We start from the raw sequence: 14,312 nt of genomic DNA on the forward strand, positions 1-14,312 counted from the left end.
TGAAAGTCAGGTTGTCAGAACACGTACTGGCAGGGTTGTTAAGGCAGTCGATCGCTTGATAGAGAACATGGTGCAAAAACCACTCACCAAGGGTTTTGTTACAGGAGTCAGAAGGTCACTGTCTTTCCGTTCTTTATTTTAGATACATTTTTGAGATTAAGATATTTTTCTTTATTACCAGTAGTATGACCTGGGTCATGAGATGTTCATATTGGAGGGAAAGTGTTCCAAGATCTCATATGGTGTATAAGGCATCATATTCACTAGAAGGGGCAGTAGCCTGATCAACTGCTGTTTTCTTTTAACTTACTTTGTAAGTAGCTTTATGTGCTGTATATGGGAAATGGAGTCCCAGGGCTATCTTGGACCAAGTGGACAAGAGTTTTATTCTATATGTTTTTGGTTATTTTCCACCCTCGACGTGCGAAGGATTTTGGTGCAATTAAAGAGGGGTGAATGTAACAGGTCAAAGAATTACAGATTTTTGCAACCGTTCATTTTCTATTTTTTATTTTATTTTGTGAGTTGATTTCACCAAAATATTGTATTGTTCAACATTTCGTGTAGTTTACAGATATTGGGAGAGTTAGTTGTGTAAGTGCGCCCTCTAGAGTGTTGGTTTGGTTATATGCGGAGTTGTCTCATGCTTTTCTCAGTCTGCATTCTACTCGACTGAGAGAGGTATGTGTTCACTTCGGCGTGATATAAACTTGATATACCTGTTAAAACTAAAACGTTTCAGTTCACATAGTAACTTGTATGTATATTATATGATGAGTGTACATACATTTAATCAAGCTGTGTCGTGAATTTAGCTATTTTTGAGAGTTTGAGAAATTGCTAACTTAGCTAACCTCGTGTTTTGTTTAGCTGTAAGTTAGCGATCGTCATTCTATCCTCTTGTGTTGAAGCCCACGTTTCAGTTTTTTTTTAAATGTTAGGCGGATTCTGGTCAAGGGTAGAGTTTTGAACATTTTCTCTCCTTGATGTTGAACAGGTATGTATTCCCAATATCAGGTTAAAAATATGTGTTCATTTAAAATGTTTTCATGTATTGATTAGTGTTTAATGGCACTGAAAAGCTCAAATGTGAAGGATTACATGTTGCTTCGTGCATATTACTGTATGTATTACCTATTTGAAAGATGGTTTATGTCATTTTGCACAGTATTAATGTAAAGGCTAAAAGCTCAGAGTTTTTGGCAGAGATAACATGCAATATGACACATACATAAGATATACACCAGATGCGATGTTTATTTTCCAATTATGTTGTATTTTATTCCTTGGATTTTTGAATGTGATTATACTCAGTCTGCATTCTACTCGACTGAGAGAGGCGGATTCTGGTCGAGGGTAGAGTTTTGAACATTTTCTCTCCTTGATGTTGAACAGATTGAGAGAGTTGTACACAATAAAGTGCCTTCAAGTACGCCAGTGTCTTGTCTTCAGTGCACCGGAACACAACGCAGTAGTCGGCAACGAGCAGACCGCGCCGGCTACAGAAGCGTGATTCATCACTCCAGAGAATGTGTTTCCACTGCTCCAGAGTCCAGTGGCGGCGACTCCAGCCGACGCTTGGCATTGCGCATTGTGATTTTAGGCTTGTGTGCGGCTGCTTGGCCATGGAAACCCATTTCATGAAGCTCCCGACAAACAGTTATTGTGCTGACGTTGCTTCCAGAGGCAGTTTGGAACTCGGTAGGACAGAGGACAGAAGATTTTTACGCGCTTCAGTACTCGGCGATCCCGTTCTGTGAGATTGTGTGGCCTACCACTTCGCGGCTGAGCCGTTGTTGCTCCTAGACGTTTCCACTTCACAATAACAGCACTTCCAGTTGACCAGGGCAGCTCTAGCAGGGCAGAAATGTCCAGCTAACCCTACGCCATTGACGCTGGTGGATCACAAAACTGAACTTGAATCAGCATTATGTAGCAATGATATCCTTTGCACACAGACTGTTCAACAAAACAATAAATACTTTTCAAGTAAGGGAGGGTAGAAGGATTACTTTATCCTATCCCAGGTATTCCTTAAAGAGGTGGGGTTTCAAGTGTCTCCGGAAGGTGGTGAGTGACTCCGCTGTCCTGGCGTTGTGAGGGAGCTTGTTCCACCATTGGGGTGCCAGAGCAGCGAACAGTTTTGACTGGGCTGAGCGGGAACTGTGCTTCCGCAGAGGTAGGGGGGCCAGCAGGCCAGAGGTGGATGAACGCAATGCCCTCGTTTGGGTGTAGGGACTGATCAGAGCCTGAAGGTACGGAGGTGCCGTTCCCCTCACAGCTCCGTAGGCAAGCACCATGGTCTTGTAGCAGATGCAAGCTTAAACTGGAAGCCAGTGGAGTGTGCGGAGGAGCGGGGTGACGTGAGAGAACTTGGGAAGGTTGAACACCAGATGGGCTGCGGCATTCTGGATGAGTTGTAGGGGTTTAATGGCACAGGCAGGGAGCCCAGCCAACAGCGAGTTACAGTAATCCAGACGGGAGATGACAAGTGCCTGGATTAGGACCTGTGCCGCTTCCTGTGTAAGGCAGGGTCGTACTCTCCGAATGTTGTAGAGCATGAACCTACAGGATCGGGTCACCGCCTTGATGTTAGCGGAGAACGACAGGGTGTTGTCCAGGGTCACGCCAAGGCTCTTTGCACTCTGGGAGGAGGACACAACGGAGTTGTCAACCGTGATGGCGAGATCATGGAACGGGCAGTCCTTCCCCGGGAGGAAGAGCAGCTCCGTCTTGCCGAGGTTCAGCTTGAGGTGGTGATCCATCATCCACACTGATATGTCTGCCAGACATGCAGAGATGCGATTCGTCACCTGGTTATCAGAAGGGGGAAAGGAGAAGATTAGTTGTGTGTCGTCTGCGTAGCAATGATAGGAGAGGCCATGTGAGGATATGACAGAGCAAAGTGACTTGGTGTATAGCGAGAATAGGAGAGGGCCTAGAACTGAGCCCTGGGGGACACCAGTGGTGAGAGCACGTGGTGCAGAGACAGATTCTCGCCACGCCACTTGGTAGGAGCGACCTGTCAGGTAGGACGCAATCCAAGAGTGAGCCGCGCCGGAGATGCCCAACTCGGAGAGGGTGGAGATGAGGATCTGATGGTTCACAGTATCAAAGGGAGCAGACAGGTCTAGAAGGACAAGAGCAGAGGAGAGAGAAAGTATTCATCCCCCTTGGCATTTTTCCTATTTTGTTGCCTTACAACCTAGAATTAAAATGGATTTTGGGGGGTTTGTATCATTTGATTTACACAACATGCCTACCACTTTGAAGATGCAAAATATGTTTTTATTGTGAAAAAACAAGAAATAAGATAAAAAAAATAATGAAAACTTGAGCGTGCATAACTATTCACCCCCCCCCCCCCAAAGTCAATACTTTGTAGAGCCACCTTTTGCAGCAATTACAGCTGCAAGTCTCTTGGGGTATGTCTCTAAAAGCTTGGCACATCTAGCCACTGTGGTTTTTGCCCATTCATCAAGGCAAAACTGCTCCAGCTCCTTGAAGTTGGATGGGTTCCCTTGGTGTACAGCAATCTTTAAGTCATACCACAGATTCTCAATTGGATTGAGGTCTGGGCTTTGAGTAGGCCATTCCAAGACATTTCAATGTTTCCCCTTAAACCACTCAAGTGTTGCTTTAGCAGTATGCTTAGGGTCAATGTCCTGCTGGAAGGTGAACATCCGTCCCAGTCTCAAATCTCTGGAAGACTGAAACAGGTTTCCCTCAAGAATATCCCTGTATTTAGCTCCATCCATCATTCCTTCAATTCTGACCAGTTTCCTAGTCCCTGCCGATGGAAAAACATTCTCACAACATAATGCTGCCACCACCATGCTTCACTGTGGGGATGGTGTTCTCGGGGTGATGAGAGGTGTTGGGTTTGCACCAGACATAGCGTTTTCCTTGATTGCCAAAAAGCTCAATTTTAGTCTCATCTGACCAGAGTAAAATGTTTGGGGAGTCTCCCACATGCCTTTTGGCAAACACCAAACATGTTTGCTTATTTGTTTATTTAAGCAATGGCTTTTTTCTGGCCACTCTTCCGTAAAGCCCAGTTCTGTGGAGTGTACAGCTTAAAGTGGTCCTATGGACAGATACTCCAATCTTCGCTGTGGAGCTTTGCAGCTCCTTCTGGGTTATCTTTGGTCTCTTTGTTGCCTCTCTGATTAATTCCCTCCTAGCCTGGTCCATGAGTTTTGGTGGGCGGCCCTGTCTTGGCAGGTTTGTTGTGGTGCCATAATCTTTTAATTTTTTAATAATGGATTTAATGGTGCTCCGTGGGATGTTAAAAGTTTCTGATATTTTTTTATAACCCAACCCTGATCTGTACTTCTCCACAACTTTGTCCTTGACCTGTTTGGAGAGCTCCTTGGTCTTAATGGTGCTGCTTGCTTGGTGGTGCCCCTTGCTTAGTGATGTTGCAGACTCTGGGGCCTTTCAGAACAGGTGTATTTTTACTGAGATCATGTGACAGATCATGTGACACTTAGATTGCACACAGGTGGACTTTATTTAACTAATTATGTGACTTCTGAAGGTAATTGGTTGCACCAGATCTTATTTAGGGGCTTCATAGCAAAGGGGGTGAATACATATGCACGCACCACTTTTCCGTTATTTATTTTGTATATATATATTTTTTTTCATTTCACTTCACCAATTTGGACTATTTTGTGTATGTCCATTACATGAAATCCAAATAAAAATCCATTTAAATTACAGGTTGTAATGCAACAAAATAAGAATAGGAAACGCCAAGGGGGATGAATACTTCTGCAAGGCACTGTATGTATGAAGTTTGGAAATGAGGAAACTAGCATAGTTCAGCTAGCCAGCTAGTTTAGCCAGGGAAAACCAGGGAAAACGAGCTTGGGCCTAGTGCGAATGTGTGCCCACATAAATCAGGAAACAGATTGTAGTTTTTATGCCCTGAAAACAGGAGCTGTCGCTGAAAAGTTTGATTAAACAATTCAGAGACTGAAACAAATAAATCAATTAACTTATATTTAAGGAGAGCATATCGATATACAATCCTGAAATCAGCAGTAACTGTCAATAGTAAAACAAATCTTAAAACGATGTTTGAGTGAACCCTGAATACAGAAAATGAATGTTGAAGTCCCTTCTGGACATGGTAGACTCCTCCTCCTCACAGCTCTCTCATCAGCCTGTGAGGCTGCATTAATTTGATTGGCTGGAAAATAATGGGCGGAGTTGCTTGAACATCAGCCTGTGATGCAGCAGTGGCGCAAACATCAGCCTGTGAGGCAGCAGTTCTTCACAGGCACCAAAGTCACTTGAGCGACCAGCACCAGAGATATTAGGAAAGTATCAATGCCAGCACCCTACTTATTAGGTTTCCCATGATGCAATGCGTATCTGTCATGGATGCACACTTACGTCACTCACAGCACATGGGTTGAAATACACAAATGTATACCACTGAGTTGAAATAGCCTACATTACAGCAGTAAAAAAAAAAAAAAAAATATATATATATATATATTTTTTTTTGTCAATTTACAATTACACAGATCCCGGTTGGAAACAGTATTGACTTCATTGTAAGACTGCTGCAAATAACAATTTGGGATGGTGCGGGACGCTGAGATTCCTGTGCTCAGAGGTTTTCTGACACCAAGCGAGGCAACTGAATGGAAGCAGAATGTTTTCAGCTCTGCAGGTGAGAGATTATTAATCATTTATTCGACAAGCAGTTTTATCAAATTTTACATAGATTTTGGTGTAGTTTTACCTAGTTGGGTGTGTTTTGTGAATATTGTAGCTACAAGCAAACGATAGTTAACTATAGCTTGCTGGTGGTTAATACGTTCAGCTAACGAGTAGTTAGCTAGCTAAAGTTGTTAATGTGGAGACGAAGAAATGCATGGCTCGCAGTTAACCACTGTCAGTCGGTTTGTCAATGGTTTGATTACATGTCATTTGACTTCAATGTAAAATATTTGGGCTATGTGATTTCATTAATTGAAGCTAACTAGTTAGCTACTTCATAATAATACAGGGTTGAATGCTACCTTGTTGGCTAGCAAACTATCTGTCAATTTGACAGTTTAGAATCTAACGTTAACACTGTAGCGGAGAACGGAGTAGTGGCGCACTTCAAAGGCTAGACCGCACACTAGTCATTTTTGGCACATGCAATTGACTGAATATTCATCTCATAGACTCATACTGTAACTTTTAAACCCAGCTACAGCTAGCGACCTCATTGTCACAATATTATTATACCGGTAGCGAGCTCGCCTGATGCTGTGCCACATCGCACCAGCCCTCGCTCTGCCTTCGCGCGAGCCACCAGTGTGCAGAGAACTACATTAGCAGCAATAGTGGAATCGGTGGTTAGCCTTCAAAATAAAAGTTAACCATTGAAACGTGCAAAGGGTAAAAAATGTGAAATCATGCCACAATTGGACTAGATAATGCTAAACAAGGTGGAATGTTACATAAATTCCACAAAAGACAATTAGTTAATTGGACAAAAAAAACAGCTAAAAAAATGTGAAATCGCACTGCATGTATTAGACTTCAGAATTGCATTGGGGGCATACTTATATTGCAATTTACATACAGTCTTACCAGCTTACTCAGTGACTCCCACAGATTACAATTCTAAAGAGTTTACACAAAAATTAGCGTTGCAGCGTTTACTGCGGGACGTTAACTGTGGGAAATCCCCTCACTATTCGGCCTATTGTGTGCATTGGACATTCATATTGCAATGTACAGCTTATGTACAGCTTACCTATGGATCTTGGGACCATGAAATGGGGTTATCAGCCTACTCAGTGGCACTCACAGAACACAACTGAAGAGTTTTCACAAATATTAGCATTGTAGCTTTTATTTGCGCGACTTTAACAGTGGGAATTAACCTCACTATTCGGCCTATTGTGTGTATTGGACATTCATATTGCAATGTACTATGCTATGGATCTTGGGTCCATTCTGAAGTCTTAATACATCCACAGTGCTATTTCCAACATTTTCTTTACATGTTTGTGTAAAATTAAATAATTGTAGTTTTGTTTTATTCATATAACATTCCAACCTTGTTTAGCATTATCTGATCCAATTGTGTCATGATGCCACTATTTTTATTCGTTTGCATAAGTTGCAATGGGGGACTTTTATTTTGAAGGTGACCCGCCGATTCCACTTTTTTTGCTCACCCTAATGTTGTTCACACCACATACGTGTGCTGAGCAGCCTGTAATGCATCCCCACGTGAGGATGCAACTTGCACATTTCCACCAGTATTTACAAGTAGCTAGATGTCTAGCAAAATTATGTTTAACTCGCTAGTTCAACTAACGAGTAGCTTTGGGCTCCGTAATGTTTTCTTGCTACATTATATAATAATATGAGAGGCAGCAATAGTGATTTAATTGCTGTCAGGCTCTTTCGCTGAACACTCTTTTGTCAATTTACTGCATTGAGGCTGCGGTCACGCACGTGGGGCAAGCATCCCTGCCCCGGTGATGGAAAACGTAAGTCACTCTGGACAATCACCATGCACGGCGGCTATATGCACGGCTATTTTCTTGACATGTATGTATGTATGTATGTATGCTCGGTTATTTTCTTGATATGTATGTATGCTCATCTGTGTTAAATCCGAGGTCACTGGCTTTGCACAATAATCAGCCCTTTCATATAATTCTCGCCCATCATCCAGTCACTGATGGCACAGTAGTTGAATGAAGTGATGTAGCACTAGCTATGTAATGGTTGTCTGGGATAGTTATGGTCTGTTGTTGGAATAGACATGACATATCTTTTGGTCTACATTTGGATAAAGCAAACTAGGCTGTGATTTTGAGACATCACTTCTCTGCCATTTCTGACATCAGACTGTATTGAAATGATGTATTGTGAATGAAGCGTTAGCCCTGTTTCATTACACTGCAAGTTACTTTTTTTAATTCAGCAAGTCTACACTGATGACATACAAATGGAGCTAGTTCCCTCCCTGTTCCCGTGTGTGCGTTTGTAGGAGAGATATGAGGCAGTTGCACTGACTAGTCTGAAATCTACATAAATGTAATGTATTAAATGTTGCTTGAATATTGAGGCCCTGAGCAATTCAGAAAGTCATATTTCTCCCATATTGATTTGCCTTACATTAATTACTGCTTAATGTGAGGACCTTTTATGAATTACGGTCTTATTTGAGGTCCAATTGTTTTCCATAATTGCTGTTCTTTTCCCTGACAAATCTGAAATAGAAATAGAATAGCATTTGGTGCATGTCAGGTTGTCATTGAATATCAGTCTCAAAACACATGGATTTATTATTGAAATGACAAGACAGTTCGGAATGGATGGTTGGTTTTCTTGGTTTCTGCTATGATGACATTCTGTAATGAAAACATTTCAGTGCAGCTTTATCAGTGAAAGCATTTGCTTTTGTGTGTCCCAATAATCTCTCCTTTCTCCTGAAATCCTGGTGCACTTGTTCACTACCCTTCATGGATTAGATTCATGGATTAGATTCATCATCCTGTGTGTGTGATTTTAGTATTATAGTTATTTAGCTCGGGGATTCAAACTAGCAACCTTTCGGTTACTGGCCCAACGCTCTTAACCACTAGGCTACCTGCCGCACCAGCTTGCAGGGCCATTTTTAGTTTGCTCAGGTTTGCCAGTCTTCTGCTACTGTACACCCAGCCTCTCCTCCTTCCCATTGCTCTCTCTCCCTCTCTCAGCCCTTCCTCACTCCCATCAGGTGAGCACAATGCAATCAATGCTAATGAGCCCCACACAACCAATGCATTAAATGCAATTACACCAGGCCAACACGCCTTGTCCTCATAGCTAGACTTATCTTTATAAATTAACATTTTTCTCCTCTTCCTCCCCCTTCAGCGATGCCCCTCCAACAGCCAAAAGCCTGCACACACATACCAAATGCTCTCCTGCAGAGCATTGTTTAATATGCTGATCTTCCTAATGAGAATATGGAGTTACATTACCGTAAACCTACAATTAAACGAAGAGTCTCAAATAGCCGCCTGTCCCTTTTTAATAACCGGGCAATGGCACACATTTCAGCTAGGGCTGTCCACGACTAAAATAAATGCTAGTCTATTCTTTCGACCAATTGATTGGTTGAAATGTTAAAATGTATTTTTCCATATATAGACACATCCCATGTGTTTTAGTCGCTCTCTCACATTTACATTTTAGTCATTTAGCAGACACGCTTATCCAGAGCGACTTACAGTTAGTGAGTGCATACATTTTTCATACTGGCCCCCCGTGGGAATCGAACCCACAACCCTGGCGTTGCAAGCGCCATGCTCTACTAACCGAGCTACAGGAGGCCCCTTCTCCCTGCTGCAGCGACCACCACATAACATCAACAGCTTGTATCATGCTGTCTGCGTTGCTGAAGTTGCGATTTAATTACAGCCATTTGTGACTGAAAAGTTATGTTACAGAAACCCCTTATTTGTTTAGGAAAAACATTCCCTATTCCCTCAACTCTTGCTCTCTTTACGTGACACATGTATGCATCTCATGCACGTGACCAATAGGGCCTGACCTATAGCATATCATAATCACATCAATAAATTGATTATAACAAACTCTGAACACCGTAACATGTGACAGCAAAATGGATGCAGAGGATGTGACAAATATACTCTACACGGGGAATGTTTACTGGTTGCTCAGGAGGTAAAGGTGAAGTCAGGTGTGTGGAATAAATTTGACTAGTTGTGGAAAATACTGGACTTCAAGAAAAATAAGGTAAGGAGCAAGTGCTGCGTGCATATTATGCGTGCTAAACAGGAGCTGTTAGATTAGATTGATTGATACGGTAACCTATTTAAGTATTGAAATATAGGCCTAAGTAAGTTACGGTATTAAGACTAAACAGGATGCGCTCTTAGGCCTACAGCTCGATGGTGGTTATACAAGGCTGCTATACTAAGCCTACTAATGATAATGGCATAATTTATTATTGTAATGATGATCATAATAATAATAGTAATAACAATAAGGAGATCAAGGAAAAAGGAGGGTTGTTATTATAAATATAATTTCAGACAATTTTGAACAAAGTTAACAACACTAAATCAATTATAAATAATACAAGAGAGGCTGGTCTAACAACAAAAAAAGTATAAAGCCTTTTATTACAGCATAGTAAAGATTAAAAACAGCAGAATTAGTGAAATAGTTTCTAACGTGGTTGTGTGAGGCTTAGAGCTCCCGGAATCAGTTGGCTATTAAACAAACACTCAAACAGGCAATAGAAGCAGGATCTGTCTTATTTCTGTAGCTATACACTGCCTTCGGAAAGTATTCTGACCCCTTGATTTTTTCTATATTTTGTTAGGTTACAGCCTTATTCTAAAATTGATTTAAATTGTTTTTCCCCCTCATCAATCTACAAACAATACCCCATAATGACAAAGCAAAAACTGGTTGTTACACATTTTTGCTAATTTATTACAAATAAAAAAACTGAAATTACATTTTACATAAGTATTCAGAGCCTTTACTGAGTACTTTGTTGAAGCACCTTTGGCAGCGATTTAGTGCCTTGAGTGTTCTTGGGTATGACGATACAAGCTTGGCACACCTGTATTTGGGGAGTTTCTCCCGTTCTTCTCTGCAGATCCTCTCAAGCTCTGTCAGGTTGGATGGGGAGCGTTGCTGCACAGCTATGTTCAGGTCTCTCCAAAGATGTTCGATCGGGTTCAAGTCCGGGCTCTTGCTGGGCCACTCAAGGACATTCAGAGACTTGTCCCGAAGCCACTCCTGCGTTGTCTTGGCTGTGTGCGTAGGGTAGTTGTCCTGTTGGAAGGTGAACCTTGGCCCCAGTCTGAGGTCCTGAGCGCTCTGGAGCAGGTTTTCATCAAGGAGCTCTTTGTACTTTACTCCGTTCATCTTTCCCTCGATTCTGACTAGTCTCCCAGCGCTGAAAAACATTGCTTCACCGTAGGGATGGTGCCAGGTTTCCTCCAGATGTGATGCTTGGCATTCAATCTTGGTTTCATCAGACAAGAGAATCTTGTTTCTCATGGTCTTAGTCTTTAGGTGCCTTTTGGCAAACCCCAAGCTGGCTGTCATGTGCCTTTTACTGAGGAGTGGCTTCCGTCTGGTCATTCTACCATAAAGGCCTGATTGGTGGAGTGCTGCAGAGATGGTTGTCCTTCTGGAAGGTTCACCAATCTCGACAGAGGAACTCTGTCACAGTGACTATCGGGTTCTTAGTCACCTCCCTGACCAAGGCCCTTCTCCCCCGATTGCTCAGTTTGGCCGGGCGGCCAGCTCTAGGAAGAGTCTTGGTGGTTCCAAACTTCTTCCATTTAAGAATGGTGGAGGCCACTGTGTTCTTGGGGACCTTCAATGCTGCAGAAATGTTTTGGTACCCTTCCCCAGATCTGTTCCTCGATACAATCATATCTTGGAGCTCTGCGGACAATTCCTTCGACCTCATGGCTTGGTTTTTGCTCTGACATGCACTGTCAACTGTGGGACCTTTTTATATAGACAGGTGTGTGACTTTCCAAATCATGTCCAATCAATTGAATTTACCACAGGTGGGCTCCAATGAAGTTGTAGAAACATCTCAAGGATGATCAATGGAAACAGGATGCATCTGAGCTCAATTTCGAGTCTCATAGCAGAGGGTCTGAATACTTATGTAAGTAAGGTATTTCTGTTTTTTTATTTTTAATACATTTGCAAAAATGTATACATATTTTTTCACTTTGTAATTATGGGGTATTGTGTGTAGATTGTTGAGGATTTTTATTTTTATTTAATCAATTTTAGAATAAGGCTGTAACGTAACAAAATGTGGAAAAAGTCAAGGGGTCTGAATACTTTCCGAAGGTACTGTATATGGATGATTTAGAAAGCCAGGCACATTTAACAGTTAGGCTATTGATTATAGACCTAATTAAGTTGGGGTTTCCTCTCTACTCACAGATAAATATGAGTCTACACCAGGCAGACAAAGTAAAAACAATAGACATACAATAGCAAAATTGTGATGGTGTCAGAAGAACTAATTACTTTTTTTATACATGGTCTATCATATTTATTGAGCCACCCATTATCACAGATGCACGTACACACACACACTCACACACACAAGACACATCTGTCACGACTTCCGCCGAGGCTGCCTCCCCTCCTTGTTCGGGCAGGTTTCGGCGTTCGGCGTCACCGGCTTACTAGCCACTGCCGATCCATTTATCATCACTCCATTTGTCTTGTCTTCAATCACACACACCTGGTCCTTATTCCCTCATTAGTCATGGTATAAGTGTTCCCTCTGCTTCCTTGTCTGTGTGGGTGATTGTTTATTGTAGAGGTTAGTGTAGCTCGGTGGAGCTCGTTGTGTTGTGTATTGACGGGAGTATTTTTCCCGTGTGCCTTGTATTTTCCAGTGCGCCTGTTTTGTGCCCTGGAGTGTGTTTGACGCATTTCTGCGTAAACCTGTATTTTGTGGATTAAAGCCTGTTATGCTGTGATTTACCCTCCTGCGCCTGACTCCTTCATCACCACCTCATCACAACATCTCTGAAGATGTTACATTGTCAGCTTCTTGTGTGTCTCACTGCTTGTTCCTGTTCCAGAGGCGGGTCCCGTGCTGCAGTCCCTGTTCGATGGGGCCTTTGAGGCGGTGCTGCTGAATCCTCAGGTTCTGGACCTGCTGGGTGGTGGAGACTGCAGCGATGGAGAGGCCATTGATACCTACCTGGAGAGACGGATCCTGGCCTACCTCAATGACAGCACAGAGAAGGACAAGGCTGACAGGTAAGAAACAACATCTGTGATCTCATGCTGATGCCTTATTCAATGTTACTTAATTCATTGAATCAAATGTTTTAGTGTTTGGGGGGAAAGCCTGCACACCCTGTAGCTCCCAGGACCAAAGTTAGTGACCACTGCATTAGTGTTTATTATAAACAAGATTTACTATCCTTTCAACTCAAGCCCACGTATTGCTTTTTTAAGTGTACATCGATATGAATTAATAAAACTATCCATGACTTAATCTTGAAAACAACACCTCATGCCATGATTTAGACCCGAGTTCACGCCAAGCTGTGCTGCCAGGTGACGCCTCAAATTGGATGCCCACCACAGTTACATTCTTGGGCAGGAACATTGTGCCAGTACAGTTATTATTTTTTTGATTGATTGAAGGGATAGGGGAATTGCCAGGCATGGGCTGATACCACTGGCTGAACGCTGCTGACTGGAGCTTCCTGCTGCCATGAATTATACATTTTTAATAAGGACAGCTTAACATCTCCTCCTCCTTCTCTCCCATGGGGATATCAGCACCCGTCGCTACCCTCTATATCAGAACCTTTCAATCCTCTATCGTTCTTCCTTTTCTCATACAGCGTTTTTAGTCAACTAGGTGGTCAGAGGAGCCTGTATGTACAGTATGTATGCATGGCTTTAATTGCCCTGAGGGAGATACGAAGCAGCGTTGTACTTGCTCCTCTTTGCCCTCAATCTGTGCCTGGGTGCCCCAGAAGTCCTATTGAATGACTCCTGCTGTGAGGACTGGAGCAGCCGGCCATATCCACTTTGGAAGGCTGCCGGCCTGATTTGCAGTGTGGAAATCAAATGGCCCTATCGTTACTTGTTTCGTTAAGCGGCAGGTAGCTTAGCGGTTAAGAGCGTTGGGCCAATAACCAAAAGGTTGCTGGTTCGAATCCCGAGCCGACTAGGTAGACCATCTGCCGACGTGCCCTTATTGTTCCTGTAAGTCTCTCTGTATAAGAGCGTCTGCTAAATTACTAATCTAAAATGCAGAACAAATATACACTACCGGTCACAAGTTTTGGAACACCTACTCATTCAAGGGTTTTTCTTGACATCAAAACTATGAAGTAACCAAAAGTGTTATTTCATAGTTATGTCTTCACTATTATTATACAATGTAGAAAATAGTGAAAATAAAGAAACCCTTGAATGAGTAGGTGTGTCAACTTTTGACTGGTACTGTATGTATATACAGCTGCGGAAAATATTAAGAGACCACTGCAAAATTATCAGTTTCTCTGGTTTTACTATTTAGAGGTATGTGTTTGGGTAAAAATAACATTTTTGTTTTATTCTATAAACTACTGACAACATTTATCCCAAATTCCAAATAAAAATATTGTCATTTAGAGCAAATATTCAAGCAGCTGGGCTTTGTTTGATGGCTTGTGACCATCCATCTTCCTCTTGATCACATTCCAGAAGTGTTCAATGGGGTTCAGGTCTGGAGATTGGGCTGGCCATGACAGGGTCTTGATCTGGTGGTC

At 42.4% G+C, this 14,312-nt stretch overlaps 1 pseudogene; it reads left to right on the forward strand.

The window, feature by feature from the left end:
• The first annotated feature begins 5,556 nt into the window (after nt 1-5,556).
• Nucleotides 5,557-14,312, forward strand: part of LOC121570206 — a 167,232-nt pseudogene continuing 158,476 nt past the window's right edge.

Source organism: Coregonus clupeaformis, chromosome 1, assembly GCF_020615455.1.
Source record: "Coregonus clupeaformis isolate EN_2021a chromosome 1, ASM2061545v1, whole genome shotgun sequence".
In the NCBI taxonomy this organism is placed as follows: Eukaryota; Metazoa; Chordata; class Actinopteri; order Salmoniformes; family Salmonidae; genus Coregonus; species Coregonus clupeaformis.